Source organism: Aristolochia californica, unplaced genomic scaffold (genome assembly GCF_029961685.1).
Source record: "Aristolochia californica isolate CCGP_79_NKW_82.1479 unplaced genomic scaffold, dmAriCali1.0.hap1 SCAF_11, whole genome shotgun sequence".
NCBI classification, from domain to species: Eukaryota; Viridiplantae; Streptophyta; class Magnoliopsida; order Piperales; family Aristolochiaceae; genus Aristolochia; species Aristolochia californica.
The window spans coordinates 30,423,036-30,441,921 of NW_027181782.1; positions in this window are offsets into that span (position 1 = coordinate 30,423,036).

An 18,886-nucleotide genomic window follows, 5' to 3' on the forward strand; every position below is an offset into this window, starting at 1 on the left:
TTTTATTAACTTTCAATTTCTTATGCAACATTCTTTATTCGTAACTTCGAATTACAAATCAAAGATAATAAATGTCTTGTCTCCTTCTCAACTTTCGTTTCTATTATTCTGAGATGGGTTGTTTTCTTTTCTTTTCTTTATGTGCACAAAAATGTAGAAAATGGATTTCCGTGTTTCATCAATCTTTGTGAATTATTAATGTTTCCATGTTTCAATTTCGGAGTTATGCTTCATAGTTGTTATGATGTAATAACTATTGTTTGGCTCTGGGGTGGTGATATGGGGAAGAATAACTTGATTTTCAAGAGATTTTCACCTACTCGTCGTCATGCTTCAACGGAGTCCACCGAATGATGAAAGACCCTATTTTAGTTTCCTTCCCTACATATTATCCAGGATCAGGGAACCTTGATGTGTGTTCTCTCTGCTTTCAATGGGCAACAGATATCTCTGGAAGACAGCACTTGACGAAAACATCATCTGATAGATTGAAAGTTTTTTTTCTTTAACTCTTCCCATTAGAAGCAGATTGGTTTATTGTCTGTGCTCTGAATACATCAATCTGTGTTAAGACAAGTGAAGAACTGAGATTATTAGAGGGCTTGCATGGGAGAAGATCATTTGAGTTCCTGTAAAGTTGAAACTTAGAAGAAGAACAAAAGGTAAGGAATCCATAAGCAATACAGACAACAATGAAGAAGTTGAGATGGACATGGGTACTTGGGATCTGAGAGGTATGATGGGTGTGGGTTAGATTCTCTGTTGAGTCAAAGTAGAGGAAATGATCCTGGATTACTTATGGAGCAGAGAAAAGCAGAGTATTCTATAGATGGCAGAGCTGAATGTTGTTCTGTTTAAAGGCAAAGTTTCCCTTCAAAGACTGAAATAATCCAGAGATTGATTTCCAACTTCCAAACCAAGTGTCAAGTAGAAATTCATAGGAGTATACAAGTGTGGTTAGGACTGTTGTAAATCCCTCAAAAAAGGGTTACCATTTCAAATCTCTGGTGGAATCCATTCTAAGAGGTATATTAGTGACCCTTGAACAAGGAACATAGGAAAAACTAGAGAAAAGAGGTGTTTTCTTATCTTTTCTTTCTGTACCAAAGATGTAGAAAATGGATTTCAGTGTTTGCGCAGGTGAGAAAGTAGCAGAGATCAGTACTATAAGAGAGATGGTTAATAGTTATCCTTCGGTTACCACACAGAGTTTCCTTCATGGGGTCTAACAGAGTCACTTCATTGTTCTTTTAAGAAGATTTTTTTAGTGAAATAAAAATGAAGTACCTCTGTTTTTTGGCAATTCAATACCTTATACAGGTGAGACCTTTTTTTTTTTTAATCAAATTTCTCACTGAACCCAAGTTTCAGAATATACCTTTATCAAGGTAAAATCTACAGTTTCAATGAACCTTAATGGCATAACAAATGCCTCCGGAAAACAGCACTTGCACTTCTCTTGAACTTTTAACTTTATTTCCTTGATGTTCCAATCTGTTTTTCTTCAATTCCTATCTCACTTATCCACATAGACTTAAGAATACGTCTTCAATTTCTTTCATACTTTCTCATTCACATCATTGGCTTAAATAGCAGTTTTATAGAATATACATGGAAGAATTTTATAGTGATTAACGGGATTACACAATCACTAGATATACAGAATATTTACATGATTTCTCCTTAAGGGAAGAAATTTTAGAGTAAATCTTAACACCCCCTCAAGTTGGTGCATAGATATCACTCATGCCCAACTTGTCAAGACAATTGTTAAAAGCTCGGTAAGACACTGCCTTGGTTAGCACATCGGCAAGTTGATCCTCAGATCGAACATGAGGCACTTCAATGATTCTTGCTTTTAACTTTTCTTTAATAAAGTGTCTATCAATTTCAACATGTTTAGTTCTATCATGCTGGACTGGGTTGTAGGCAAAATCACATGCTGCCTTACTATCACAGTATAATTTCATAGGACTTGTCTGCTCAATATGTAGATCTTTTATCAGATTTTTTATCTATAATAATTCACATATTGCTTTGGCTATTCCCCTGTATTCAGCTTCAACTGACGATCTAGCCACCACCTCTTGTTTCTTACTTCTCCAAGTGACCAAATTTCCACCTACAAATGTAAAGTATCCAAATGTCGACTGTCGATCCTCTATTGACCCAACCCAATCGGCATCGGTATAACCTTCAATTTTCAAGTCACCTCCCTTTTTAAATAAACTTCCTTTCCCTTGAGATGATTTCAAGTAGCGCAGGATACGATTGACGGAATTCATATATTCTTCACTTGGAGAGTGCATAAATTGACTAACCACACTTAGTACATAAGCTAAGTCTGGTCTGGTGTGTGCAAAATACATTAACCTCCCAACTAGTCTCTAATAGTGTTCCTTGTTAGCAAGGACTTGATCTGAATGTGTTTCCAGTTTCAAATTTTCTTCCATAGGAGTACTGACTGGACTACATGTTGTCATTCCAGTTTCCTTCGATAATTCCAAAGCATATTTTCGTTGAGATAGAAAAATTTCCTCCTTGGACCTTGACACTTCAATACCAAGAAAATATTTTAAGTAGCCAAGATCTTTCATTTCAAACTCTCTAGCAAGATGACTTTGCAATGCTTTCTTTTCTTCTGGATCATTCCCAGTTACAATCATATCATCAACATACACAATAAGAGCTGTGATGACCTCCTTGTTATATTTCAGGAAGAGAGTTTGATCTGAGTTGCTTTGCTTGTATCTGATAGATTTCATAAAATTTGTGAACCTTCCAAACCACACCCTCGGGACTGCTTCAAACCATATAGAGATCTCCTCAATTTACATACTTGTTTGCATTCTTTGGTTTGCATAATACATCTAGGAAGTAATTCCATATATACTTCTTCTTGGAGATCTCCGTGAAAAAATGCATTTTTAACATCAAACTGATATAAGGGCTAGTCAAGATTCACAACCAGAGATAGTAGAATCTGAACAGTATTGATTTTGGCCACTAGTGTGAATGTCTCCATATAATCGATCCTATAGGTTTGAGTATATCCTTTGGCGACAAACCTTGTTTTGAACCTTTCAATGGTGTCATCGGCTTTATATTTAATGGTAAATATCCACTTGCATCTGACTGGTGTCTTTCCTACAGGTAGGTCAACCACTTCCATGTTGAATTCTTTTGGAGGGACCTCATTTCTTCATTCATGGTTTCTTTCCACTTAGGATCTTTCAAGGTTTCTTGCACACTATTAGGAATAGATATAGCAGATAATTGATTCACAAATACTTCATTTTGCTTTGACAATCTATGATAAGACACAAAATTATGCATGGGATACTGAGATTTAGAGATGAGAAGAGGTTCATAATTGACTCTAGGTTTTTCTCTTGTGGTTCGATGAGGTAGCACTCTTAGTTGAGTTTCAATAGTTACCTGAGGCTCAGACATGGACTCGGACTTAGAAGGCAATTGATCCATTGGTACATTATGAAGGGAGAAAGATGTCGGCTGAGACTCTGGTTGCATCACTTCCATCTGGTCTTGTCTGTCTCCATCCTGTGAAGATGTCGACTGAGACTCTGGTTGCGTCACTTCCATCTGGTCTTGTCTGTCTCCATCCTGTGAATCATGCTCATTTGTATCATTTTGATGTTCACTACCGTAATTTGAATACTTACCACTTGTAGTATCCAAGATATCCAAATGATGATTAAGGGTTTGCAATTCAATCATGTTCTCCCCCTGAATTGAACATTCGGGACTAGAATAATACATGTGATCTTCATGAAATACCACATCAAGTGTGATATACAATTTGTGAGAGGGAGGATGATAACATCGATAACCTTTCTGATGTTGAGCATAACCAACAAAGACACACTTAAGAGCTCGGGGTACCAATTTATTTCTCAATGGCTTATGGAGATGAACAAAGGCTACACACCCAAAAACTCGAGGTGGCAGATTCGGCACAGCTGGTGAACTTATAGTTTCATGAAGAACACTCAAGAGAGTCTTAAATTGTAACACACTCGAGGGTATTCGGTTAATAAGATTAGCTGCAGTTGTGATGGTTTCACCCCAATAACTAGCCGACATATGAGCTTCAAACAAGGAAGCACAAACAACCTCAAGAAGGTGGCGGTTCTTTCGCTCTACAATCCTATTTTGCTGAGGGGTGTACGGACAAGTAGTTTGATGACTAATACCATGATCATCTTGATATTCTTTCAAACCTTGATGAGCAAATTCTCTACCATTGTCACTATGGAGAGTTTGTATTGTAGAATGGTACTTAGTGGCTATCATTTTGTAAAATTGTTTGAACAATGAATAAACTTCACTTTTTGATTTCATTAAGCCAATCCAAGTTATCCGGGTGTGATCATCAATAAAGGAAACAAACCACTGTTTATCAATTAGAGAGACTATATTTGTTGGACCCCATACATCAGAGTGGATAATCATAAAGGGTGTTGGACTCCTATTCATGCTTATTTGAAATGGAACATGATGGCTTTTAGCCAAACCAAGTGATCCGGGTGTGATCATCAATAAAGGAAACAAACCACCGTTTATCACTCAGAGAGACTATATTTGTTGGACCCCATACATCAGAGTGGATAATCATAAAGGGTGTTGGACTCCTATTCATGCTTATTTGAAATGGAACATGATGGATTTTAGCCAATTCACATACCTCACACTTAAAATCTGAAACAGATAATCTAGCAAATAGTTTTGGAAACAGTTTCTTTAAATTACCAAAAGATTAGTGACCCAACCTTTAATGCCATAACCAAATCTCATTTTCTGCAGATTTATTCACGAAGAATGCTTGAGCTAACTCATGAGAACTCTCTGGCTTTATATCAAGGTAATAGAGTTTTCCCCTTCTAGTGCCATAACCAATTGTCTTCCGAGTTCGAATGTTCCCCAAACACTAAATGGTTAGGCCAAAAAATCACAATACAATGCAAAGTGTGAGTTATTTGAGACACTGATAATAAATTATGATTGAGGGTTGGAACAACTAATACAGAATAAAGACTCAGATTTTCAGTGAGGGTGAAGGAACCTTCTTCAATAACGTGAGAGGGAGTACCATATGTTGTAGATACGATATGTTGTTCTGATGGTTTCATAATTTCAACATGATGACTGTCAAAGTACATATTATCAATAGCACCAGAATCAATTATCCATTCACTATTTCTACTAGGAGTGGAAGTATTAAAAACCTTACTGGATGTAGCAGAGGTGGAGGGTTCTGCTACTGCAATAGAAACATGATTATTTGGTTTAGTATTCCGTTTGCGAGGTGCTTTAGTAGGATACCACCATTCTGGATACCCAATAAGTTCATAACATCTTGACTTTGTATGCCCAGTCTCACCACACTGAGTACAAATACGCTCAGGTTTTAATTCCTTCAACATGATGCAAGAAGATTGGTGATGATCACCCAAATATACTGGTCTGGTTTGCTGGGTTAATCCGGTTTGGATCTTTGATTTTGGTCCGGTCCACTTTCTTCGTTTTCTTCGTCGAGACGTGCGGCCTTGTCTTTGCTGGCGACAATGGTGGTTCGCTGGAAGGCCGAGCTATTGCTCGACTGCAATCTTTAAAGGTGTCAAGAAGGTCCGTCGGAGTATGGACAACGATTCTTCTTCGTCCAGATGTACTGGTGCGGTGCAAAAGCGGCTTTTTGTAGTCGGCGACATTTTGGTTATTGTCTGATGGAAGGCCGAGCGGTGGTTCGACTGTGGCAACCAGCGAAACTTCCAAACAACTACTGAGATTATGGGATAGAGCTTTTGCTCTGTTCTTCGGTAACCTAAATTTTGAGACAGAGCTTTCGCTCTGTTCTTCGATGACGAGAAGAAGGATTCTCCTGCTCTGATACCAACTTAAGAATACATCTTCAATTTCTTTCATATTTTCTCATTCACTTCCTTGGCTTAAATAGCCGTTTTACAGAATATACATGGAAAAATTATGAGTGATTAACGGGATTACACAATCACCGAATTTACAGAATATTTACGTGATTTCTCCTGAAGGGAAGAAATCTTAGAGTAAGTCTTAACACATAGAAGCAATTGTAGATGTGCAAACACAACCATTTCATTCTTCAATCCTGACTTGATGAATGACTGTTGAAGCTGTGCATTCAAGTATCTAATCAATGGGGAGAGGTATAAGACATCATTTAAAAACAAGAAAAAACAAAAACAAAATAGAATAAAACAATTAATGGAGAAACTAAAGATGGCAAACCTGGCAAGTCATACACGAATAAGGGTTTTTAATTAGCTAGACTTGGCTTTATGATCCTTTTTCCTAGACCTGGTTTTATATGCCTGAGTTGAATTCTATTCTCTAAAATAGCATTTTTCTCCTTTTTGAATGATGAAGGACCTTCTGTTTTCAGTTTCCTTCCCTTCCTCTCTTTTCTACCTACTATCTTTACATAGTATTTTGGCAATTCAATATCTCACTGAAGGACATCTATCTCTTTTAGGACAAGTGAAGGACTGTGATTAGCAGATGGTTTACATGGAAGAAGATCATTTGAGTTTATGTAAAGGTGAAATTTAAGAAGAACAACACCAGGAAAGGAACCCATGGGCAATACAACATCTGAATTTGACAATGAAAAAGTTGAGTTTTTTCCCTTAGCAGTTTGATCATGGTTGAGATTTGAGAACTATGGTGGGTATGTAGAGGAAATTATCCTAAATTACTTATGGAGCAGAGAAAATCAACATACAGCTAGAGTTGAATGCTTTGCACTTTAAAGATAACTTTCTCTTGTGAAGAGAGAAATAATACAGCCAAATTAAGATGTTTGTGTGAAGAGGAAAGTATAGAAAAATGTCAACTGACCAAAATCTTCTCGTGTATGTGTTCTTTTTAGGAGGAAAAAATTATTCGCTCAATTCCTTTTTAATCCTCTTACCTTTTAAGAAATATTAAAAATATTAGAAAAATGAGTTTTCTATTGCTCCAATAGGAAACTATGGGAAAAATAAACTAAGAAGCATTATGGTAGGGGTAGAAGATGGTAGCTAATAAAATGGTAGTGGAGCACCAAGGTATGAATTACAACCCCTAAGTAGGAGGTTAGCCTCCTTATCAGTTGATTATCGATGGTCACTTGCCTTGGTTGGTCTGAATTGAATGCATGCAAATAGTTGGGAGAGCCAACAATTTATAGACTCCTATGACTCCATAGTAGATGTCCTTCTTCCATACTATGGCCAGCCAATTGCTACACTACTCCTACATAGACTTCCCAACTTAGACTCCTACTTGGACTCACTAACTCTTATTTGTACTCATTTTCTGAGCCTAGACTCCTATAATTTTGATTTTATAGAATGTGTGCAAGGGCAAACCCATCTAACCTACCCTACCCATGTGGCTAACTTGACCTATTCCAACAGAGGTTCACAATGTAATGTGCTTAAAAACAAACCTTGAAGGAAATTAAGTTTTGAGGAGGTTATAATGATTTTTCATAAAGTTATAATACCAATATCAAAATTACATGGGTTTAATCACTAAGTGATTTTTGGTAGTTATTTTATTAATGTGTAAAAAAATATTAATTGAAAATTTTCAGATTTTTAAAAAATAAGACGTAACTAGAGAGACCTATTGTTGAGGTCCATAGTCTGAGTAATGTTGACATAGCAATGGGAGAGCTTTCTATGTCAAGTCACTCTGGAAGGGGAAGCTCCTCCTTCAGCAACATCCATAGGTAACTGGAGGCCCTTGCTAATGATGGCAGAGGAAACCTTCCCATAGAGAAGGCCTCCCCATCATTGACATAGGGTTTATGATTTAATGCATTGATTAGACAATAAGTCAACTTTTTTGCCTTTTCATTTTTTACCTATGTAAAGTTGTAATTCTTAATCAAGATATTTATAATATCAAACTATAGTGCAAGTGACTAATTAGGGTTTTGAGTAAGTCCACTACTAAAGAAATCAACTTGTAACTAGTATGCCCTTTTGATAAATGAATTAGGAATGGTAATTTTATGTGATCAAAATATTCAAGAAAGAGGGAACACAAAAGATGAAGTTTTTGCATCTATGAAGAATTGCATCTGTGAAGAATTGTTTTTCAGCAAAAGAAAATTGAAGACCAAGAATTATTTTCGTTCCAAGTTGAAGTTATAAAATCCAACTTCAAGGGGAGTGTTGAAGAACAAGTATAGAAGAGTCTCACACAAAACTCACAATAAGAAGTCTTATAGAGCCAAAATTATTTTAGAAGGTCTCACAAAAAAGTTTCAGTTGAAAGTTCTTTTTGTTATGTTGGTCTTCTATTTATGTTCAGTTGTTCAATTGTTCTAGTACTTATCTATTAGTGTTTAACTTTGGGGTAACTGGGACAAGGGTCGTTTAATTATAATTGGACTCTACTACTTTCTTCTATTATAAATAGAGGCTTATTGTACTCAAATAACAACAAGTCACTGAAGTTTTTTTCTTTTCCAGAATTTCAATAGAATCTAACCTGAGTAGTGGGTGTGTACATATGCATATGTCTTCTCTTGTCCTTCTTACAGTACCTTCTTGGTGCATTCTAGTGAGAAGAGACATGTTTGAGCTTTTGCTCTCAATCATTGCATTTGTTTTCAAATTCTAACCTATCACAAGATAGTTTATCTACTAACTCTTTCTGCCTTATAAAATTAGCCACATGGGCATCATTAGTTTCCTTAACGGCAGCCACTTCACTCTTAAGCATGGAGATTTCTTTCATTCGGGAATCAAATTTATCATTATACTTAGTCATGCTTTTTACCGATTTTTCAAGTAGTTCTTCTAGCTCACGTTCATAATTTGAATCACTATGTCTTCAAATGTGGTGGAGTCATCGTCTTCTTGTGCTGTAAGTCCCACATTCACTTTCTTCCTCTTTGGACTGGTTAATTTCTTCTTCCATGCATCCCCAATTGAGATCAATGCCTTCTTCTTTTTGTCTTGGGATCTTTGCTTGAAGATGGTGATTTTGCCTTAAGAGCAATGTTTTCCTTCTGGGTTGTTCTTTCTCTTTTTCTTCCAATTTTGTTTCATAAGTTAAGAGAATACCTAGCAACTCTTCTGAGTTCATACTCCTAAAATTGGCATTTTCTCGAATAGTGATCTTCCTCATGTCCCATGATTTTGGAAGGGCCTTGAGAAACTTGTCATTTCTTCTATAAAGGGAAATCTCTTTTCCAAGAATATTTAACTCATTCATGCTATGGGTAAACTTATAGTTCATGTCAGCTATTGACTCACTAAATTTCCATTTTGAATTCATCATATTGGGCAACCAATAGGCTAATCCTAGAGTCCTTGACCCTAGTAGTTGCCTCATAGGTTATTTCCAACTTGTCCTAAATTTCATTGTGGTTTTACAAGTGGATACCTTATTGAACTCATTTGGTTCTAAGTCACATAGGAGTAGGTTGAAGGCCTTAATGTTGGTTCTAATTTGTTCTTATTCTTCTCTAGTTCTCCGAATTCCTTGGATACCATTTTCCCAACTATCATCTTGGGAGGTCAAAGGTTCAGTTCTTTGTGATATACCATATGTCCTAATACCTAGGTAGAAGGAACAACTTCATTTTTACCTTCAAATAAGCTATCTTTGTTCCATTGAACAATGCAAGATGGTTGGTGGATTGCCCTCCAATAAGGAGAATCTTGTATTGAGAAATTAGTTCAATCAATTGAATGTAATCAAATGAGATTTGGATCTCAATGATTTATGCCTAGTCTAATACCAAATGTTGGATCAAGTGGCATCTCAAGAGGGGGTTTATTTGAGTATATAATAAAAATTTAAGCATTTGTGGTGCAATTCAAAGTAAGCAATTAAGTAAAAATATGATCAAATACACATAAGCACAATGACACTGAGATTTTTTGTTATTGTTATTCCCCTAGTGGTAGTCACCAACTAAGAACCCTTTCTCAGGAAAAAATTCAATAATTTTACTCTAGTAGCCAAAGTTACAAAAAGATTAATTGGTTCTCTTTGAGCCAAGCATAATACCAAATTATGCTTTACCCAATCTCTCCCAAAAAGATTTAGTGCAACTAGATTTTGGCTCTAATGGGCATTCCTCTTCTTAGATTTAAAGTCCTACAAAACCTCTTTGAAAAAAAAAAGTGAAAAATACAAAGGAAAAATGAAAACTTACACCTTCTTTCTGAAGAGACAACCTTCTCCTAATGAGATCCAAAGTTCTAATCCTTTGAGTATGTGAATGAAGTATGTGGAGCTTTGAATGAACTAGAAATTCCAAGAATATTAAGAGAAGGTTAAATATGTTGGTAGATTTTGAAGAATTTTTTTTGAGAATGGTAAAACTGAAAGAATGCGTGCAATAATAGTTGTTGAAAGCTTTGATTTGCCAATAAATGTTCAATTAATACTCTCCAACGAGTTTGGGAGCATGCATATATATGTATATATATTCTTATCTAAGATAGGTGTTTTTTGATCATTTACAAAAAGTTGTATAAAAGGGTTTATTGATCAATTGAACCTGAACGACTATATTTTTAGCCTTATAATTGATCACACCTATTGGATAGATCGATCAAGATCATAGGTTGATCATTCAAGCTATATATGGGTTGACCGATCAAACTCTATACATTAGTCAGGCAGGATTCCTCGATTGATTGATCAAGCTATATATGGGTTGATCGATCAAGCTTTATACACTAGCTAGGCAAAATTCTGATTAATCGATCAAGCCTGAATAGATTGATCAATCATGTTTGGTTGAAGAGCATATATGGAAGAGTCTTACATGACTCTCACAATAAGAAGTATTACAGAACCAAAATTATTATGGAAGGAGGTCTCACATAAGAGTTTCAGTTAAAAGGTGTTTTAGTTATGTTAGTCTTCTATTTTTGTTCCATTGTTTAAGTATGCTAGGACTTATCTTTAAGTGTTAGAATCTGGGTATAATTGGGGCAAGGGTAGTTTAATTTTAATTGGACTCTACTATTTTCCTCTATTATAAATATGGGCTCATGTACTCAAATTACATCAAGTTAGTGAAGTTTTTCTCTTTTCCAGAAATTCAACATGTTTTACATAACTTCTTCCTATAGCATTCTCTATGATCGATCATACCCAAGGGAGTTGATCAATCATGCTTTATAAACTTGTCAATCTGCACACTAGTCAATTGATTATGCCAACAATGGTTGATCGATCAAGCTTTAAGCACACATCTGCTACCAAGGTATGATCGATCATGCCTTATAATGGTTGATCAAACATGCTCTTTTTTAGTATAGTCTATTAAGTTCAAAGCATGATTCAGCCCATTCCTAGTGGATTTAAAGTTTTAAACATTTATATTCATTGAAAAAATATGGTTTTAGAAAAACTTTCATGAACTAGTGCTCCAATGCATACTTGTGCTTGAGAATAGGACTTTGGTTGGCTATCTACTTACAAAGCTAGAGTTCTTAAAAAATTTCTAATGTTAGTTTAGGTATTCAATTCTTCATTCTTCTCCAAGGGGCTTCTTCAATGTGACTTGAGTCTTCTTTTGGGCTCAAGGTCTTTATATTGAATTTGACGATTTTTCCTGATAGACCTTGTAGATGTGCCACTTAAAGGCAAAAATTCGAAATGTTATAACTGAAATTATTAGCTTAAGATTTTTATCATAAAAAATTGGGAAAGAGTTAACCTAGGTCAACTGTGACAACCCTAGACAGTATAGATATACGAAAATGATCTCCATAAAGCACATAAGTCTATAGTTAGATGATGTGCCTTATAAACGTATACCAATGATAAAATCACAAATCATGATGTGCTTCTAGTAGTGAGACCCTCTTTTGAGTCTCAGCCTATGAGGCTACCTCTTATCAATTCAAAGATTAAAGTACATTGAGAATGAAAAATGAACTTAAAATGATTTAATGGGTGAACTCTCATTTTTCCCTAGACTTCAAGTACTTCAAAAGGAAAATAGAATTTTCATGAATTAGTCCAAGTATACAAACAAACTCTTTATGTAAATACAATTTGAAACCTATTAGTACACCGACGAGTGCATCCTTCAAAATTGACTTGGATGACTCTAGTTGACACACAGAATAAGAAATTATCTAGAAGTAAAATAGGGTCTCTACCTCTACTTTGCAAGTAGTACATTATGCTTGTAGTTTATCTATATGCTAGATTCTAATTTAATTTTAGAGAACCAAACTAGTGGTTTTAAAAGGATTTTTTTGGTACTTGGATATTCGGTACTCGATCTATTCAACCATATAGTTAATTTGATACTTTAATTTTAATTTTTCCACTTGAAAATTTAATAGAAAGAGTACATGGTAGTTGTCTAATGCTAGGAAATATGTCAATTTCATGATTTTCCAAGCAACAATCTTTCATGGTCCTATCTACCACCATGGCTGAGTAAGTCTATTGAATGTTGTTGTGCTCAACTCCTATAGATGAAACAACAATATTAAGACTATGGATTGAGTAAAAAATAAAATTTATATCTATTGTGAAATTTAAGTGTCATTAGCTTAACTAAGAACCTGGCTCACCATTCTGGGTCCAAACATGTTGAAATTAGACACCATTTTTGAGAATTGGTTCGAATCAGAACTACCAAAATTGAATTTGTTCCAACCAAGAAATAATAAGAAGATATTTTGGCCAAGAGTTTAAGAGATTGTTGAATTTCTGGAAAAGACAAATACTTCACTAACTTGTTGTAATTTGACTACAACGACCTCTATTTATAATAAAGGAAACGAGTAGAATCTAATTATAATTAAATTATCCTTATCCCAGTTACACCTAAAGTTAAACACTAAAATAAAAGTCCTAAAACAATTGAATAACTAAACATAAATAAAATACTAACATAACTAAAACACCTTTAACTGAGAACTCTCTGTGAGACCTCCTCCTATGAGACTCCTGTAAAATTACACCATAATAATTATGACTCTGTGAGACTTCTTGCTGTGAGAGTAGTATAAAACTTTATCATACCTACTCTTTTTCACTCCCCCTCAAGCTGGAGTTTATAACTTCAACTTGCAAAGAAAAAGATTGTTGGTCTTCAATTTTCTTTTGTTGATAAAATTCTTCACAGATGCAAAATTCTTCATCTTTTGTTCTTCTTTCTTGAATATTTTGGTCAAATAAAAAAATTACCACAACATATGGAACAAAATACCTCTTTCTTGTACTTTTTCTTCTATTTCTTCCTCTCAAACTAAGGATAAAAAGGATATGGAGACCCAACTTGGACAAAACACAATATGGGAGAAGAAAATTACTCCTAGTTGTATGACAAAGCTCCATACACAAGTCAAAATAGTCATAGTCTGAAACACACTCTACTCAATTTTAAAGGTGGATAAACGGCCCAACTTTAGGGTTTAAAATAGAGACTATATCTTTTTAAGGATAGCTCAAACACAAATTACCTCTTTGGTGAACAATCAAAGACTTAACTCAAGCCGGATGTTGGGCATACTCTTATACTTTTTAGGTAGTGGGTTTAAGCATTGTTCTGAAGTAATACAAACTCAAGAAGATAAATTAAAGAAATACTTGAAGAAAACAACTTTAACTGGTCACTATGCAACACTCGTACTTCCAAACAAATCAAGAATATGACCTTTTTTTTTAAAAAAAAAAACTAGGGGAGACTATAAAAATAAAACTTAATACATTTGACAAGCATAAATTTTTTCGGGGAGACCACAATTTTTAGAGTTGACAATAAGTAAGATACACAACCAAGTAACAAACAACGCAAAACATGAAAACAACTTTGAAGCAACAATTTTTTGCATACCTTGAATGAGCATCATGGAGTGATTAATTCTGACCAAAACTTTCTGATTAGAATATATATTTGGCTAAAAACTCGGATTTAAGGAGAAAAGAAAACTCAATTCAGGTCAATGTCAATGAATGGAGAGATAGTAGGAGAGAAAATAGGAAAAAAGGAAAGATTTTCGATAGAACTGACTTTTTGATACTTCTTATATTGATATCTTCAAAAATATAGCTCAGAGCAAAAGGTTTGTTTCTAAAGAAACTAGACTTAAAGAGATTTAATTTGATACCTAATTTAACATAAAAACTTTATTCTTGAATCTTTTATGACCTCTTGATTTTCTTCATTCTGTAGCTTGACCCTTGCCCACTCCAATACGAATATCTCCTTAAATATAGATCAGATTGACATGAAATTTTTCCTTCTAAAACTAAACCTCGGTAAATTTCATCCAATTATAAAATTTCTTCAAAAAATACAATTATTTTGAGAGAAATAATCTGATAAATTTTGGACTCTGTAATCTGGTCGAATTGAGTACTTTTTCTTCTTTGGCCAGCATACCGAGATCGATATCTCCCTCTAGAAAACTCAGATTGAGAATAGGCAAGAAAATAGACTTACATATATTTCTTTTGATATATAATTCTCTATATAAAGTATCGTTCTTGATGGTATAAAAATCCTTGAAAGTTGAAGTTTCGTACTACTACTCAAACCTCTCTTACAATCTAACCTTTGTTGGTTCAAATATCGATTTCTCTTTGTAGAAAATCTGATTGAAAAACCTCTTTTTACGTTGGAAAATAGTCTAGAAGAGATAAACTATTAGAGATAATAAATCAGAAAAGGATCACATTATCTTTGTGGGTTGAATGAGTTAATCCATAGAACTCCCTCTGATACCACGTTGAATTTCTAGAAAATATAAATACTTCATTAATTTGACTACATCAACCTCTATTTATAATAGAGGAAACAAGTAGAATCTTATTACAATTAAACTATACTTATCCTAGTTACACCCAAAGTTAAACACTAAAAGATAAGTCCTAGGATAATTGAACATAAATAGAAGACTAACATAATTAAAACACCTTTAATTGAGACTTCTTTGTGAGACCTCCTCTTGTGAGACTCCTGTAAGATTCCACCATAATAATTTTGGTCCTGTGAAACTTCTTGTTGTGAGAGAAATGTATGATTTTTTCATACTTCTCTTCAACAAAGATGATTGATTCTCTAAGTTTGGAGGAAAATTAGGCATGAACAACCCTTCTATGATAGCTCAAGATTAGTGAAGGGTAACCCAATCCAAAATGAAATTAGAACTTAAAAAGAATCAAAAACTTGAAAATTCAAAAGTAGAGCCTAGGATGGACAATACTCGTATAGCTTTTGCAACCTAGTAGATTTTGATATTATTGAGTCCTAGGACCTTTTCATAATATTTACATAACTAGTGGGAGAGGAAAAGATGGAAAGAAGCATAGAAGAGAGATTTTGAAAAAAGAGAGGCAAAAGTTAAATCTTCTAACCCATGTCCTGTCCCTCTATTTATAGTTGAATTTTGAAGATTACAATGTCAATGATACCAATAGGGCTACACCTCTTAAGTGAAAAAAGACATAAAAATACATACACTAGTTTGTATATTGATACAGTCATGTTACCACATTGGAGAGTTATCCTATTTACCATAATGCCACCTTACACACATGGGTGTCTTTCAACACTCCCCCTGGTATTTTTAACTTCAACTTGCAAACAATCTTAATCAAGAAACTCATGTGCTTGAAAGACATTCTAATCTTGTGCAGCTTGAAAAAGAAATTCTGATTATTTTGCTTTGATTTATCTTGTTCTTATTCACATCTTGCTTTTAGTCTCCGTCTTATTCTCATATTGTTCTCCCCCTTCTTGGATACTCTAGTCACATAAAATTGATTACCAAAACTTGTGGAATCCTTCATTATCTATTACTTCACACTTTTACTTTGTCTTACACTTCTCCTCCTCAGCTTGGGGATCTCTTTGTTCTTTGCCAAGAGACTCAACTTGCACACAAATAATGATGAGAGAAGAAAAATCACCTCAAAACAAATGACAAAACTCAACTCTAGTTTGAAATGGCCCCTCAAATTTAAAGGTGATCCAACCCATTTTAGGGCAATGAAAATAGTTTACTCGCTTCTTAAGGGTTGCTCAAAATACCACTTGTGTAGAAAGAATAAAATAATTGAATTAAGCTAGATATTGGGTGCACTCCTTATCTTTGTAGGTAGTGGGTCTATAAGCATTGCTCTGAAGTGATTTTAAGGAAAACAAATCGAAGAAAGTACTTAGAGGAAGTAAGGAAAGATAGTAGCTCACATACTTCAAACAGAATGAGGTGCACAATCAGCTCTTCATACTTATTAGCTCACATGCTTCAAATAGAATGAGGTGCACAATCAACTCTTCATACTTATTAGCTCACATACTTCAAACAGAATGAAGTGCACAATCAACTCTTCATACTTCCAAATAAGAATGCGTTATTAGACCACTCAAGAGAGAGATAGAAAATAATTCATCTATGAACATGCATGATTGAGGAAACTTAAAAAAAAACTACAATAAATAAAGTTTTAAGATGGAACATTAATACAAATTTTCTAAAAACAAAATTCCCATGTAAGACAATTGTTTGTTTTATCACAACTTGACTAATTTGGAAAGAAAATATTCAAGAAAGAAATTATGGAATAAGGGAGATTTAAGACACTAATATTTGGAATATAGAATGAGAAAACAAGACTTTCAAATTCAAAGATTCTAGATTTTGTAAAAAAGAAACTAAACTCATGTAAGGAAAGACTTCTCTTAGGAAACCTCATGAAATGTGACATCAAAGAAAGGAACTCTTAAGGAAGGAAAGATACTCAATTTTGTATAATCTTGACTACACTTTTTAAAAAAATAGATTAATTAGTCAAACCAAGATTAGCAACCCAATCCGTTAAGCAAAAAATTTGCCATTTGAATTTCCGCATGCAACAAACTACCAACATGAACTTTGATTCTTCCAATGAAGATATCTCTCTTTAGAAAGATTGGACTAAAAAGAGATTTATTGAGTTAAAAAATAGACTCATTGAACTTTTTTTGTACATAATTCTCTATACAAGTTCTTGGTTTTATTGGTACAAAACGTCATAGAAATTGAAGTTTTCTGCTCTTGCTCAAAGCTTTTCTTTGATCTGACCTTTGTTGCATTAGATGTCAATTTATCTTTGTAGAAAACTCCAATTTTAAAAATTCTTGTTATGTTGGAAATTAGACTGAAATATTTCCATGAATATGTAATTTTCTCTATGAAAAGTGCGGTAAGAAAGTGAAACATTCAACAACAAAAGGAATTGAGAAAGAAGAAGACTAAGGGAAAAATTAAAATCTCATTTTTGTCTTTTTCATCTTCTTTTTCTTTCTCCCTTTCTTTTCCATCTTTTTCCTCATTTTCTTCTCTTTTTCCATGTCAAACCCTTACTTGCTCTAACACCATGTTGATTTCTAGGGCTTTCTCATAATGTTTACAAATGATTAGGAGAAGAAAGAAGAGAAAGAAAAGAAAGGAAAGAGGAGAAAGAAAAAACCCTAACTCGTGGGAGAGAAAAAGAGAAGGAAATAAGCTAAGAGAAGCTAGAGCCATATACTTTAACCCATGCCTTCATGCTGCAAATTATAGTTGAAATGTGAAGATTGCAATGTCAATAAAAATACATAAAAGGACATACACTAACTTGTATAATTACAAAATTATGCTACCTCTTATTAAAGAGTTATCCTATTTACCATAATGCCACCCTACACACGTAGGTGTATTTTAACAATGAAATTATATTCCGTACCAGGCAACTTAAAAAATTTTATGCTATTTTTCAAGCAATCTATATGACTAAGCAGAGTGACAATCTAATTCACTATTTTGCTCAATTTAGAGGACTTTTTCCAAGAACGGATGGTGCTTCCATTTGTAAAATCTTTAATTCATATTGCCCATTGCAATGATGTTTATAATATAAAGGTTTTTCAATGCAATGAGATATCCTTTTTTTCTCTATCTCATAGTGCCTTACAAGTATTATCTTTTTTTATGAATGACAAAAAGAAGGGGGGGAATGTATAGTATAGATGAAGGGGAAGAATATATTAGAACAAACAACCATGTGCATGCATGCACAAATCAAGGGGGGGTAAATTACCATGCATGTATAAGTCTAGGGGGAGCCCATAGAATTTCTTGTTCTCTTAAAAGGCTTTTCTGGCAGCACATTTCCTATAAAAATGACTTCCACTAGCAGCTCTACTCAACCCACAAAACGCCTCAATTCTTCATCCTTCATCTCTGCCTAGCTACTAGTGTCTTCCATTCCAATTTCCAATGGCCAACTCTGCTAAGATAAGCTGCATCTTGGGGATCTTCTCCTTTTGTTTCTCCTTTGTGGGGCTCGGAAGGCCACCTTGATGGATTTGTTAGAACAAGAGGCACCCAGTTCCTGCTTATTGGTTCCCCATTTCTCTTTAATGGGTTTAATTCATATTGGATTATACATGTAGTAGCAGCAGACCTTGCAGAGAGGCCAAAGGTTTCTACAGTCTTCCGAGATGCCGGACTTACTGTTTGCCGGACATGGGCATTCAGTGATGGAGGGTTGTAACAAGGTTCAATATCATCACCAAAACCATGTAAAAAGATGACTCAACTATCAATGCATTTGATGTAAGTCCATCACCATCTACTACAAGCAACCCATTTTGAAAACAGAAAAAAGAAAAAGAAATACTGCTTCTCCTTGCTAACTTGTTGAACAGAAACACAGTCACTAGTTCAGACACACTTAGTTGAGATTGGCATGGAAGGTTTTTATGGTGATTCAATGCCTGAGAGGAAGAAACTTAATCCAGGTTACCAAAGTTGGAACGGATTTCATAAAGAACAATCTAGTAAGGGAAATCCATTTTACCACAATACATGCATATTCTTTT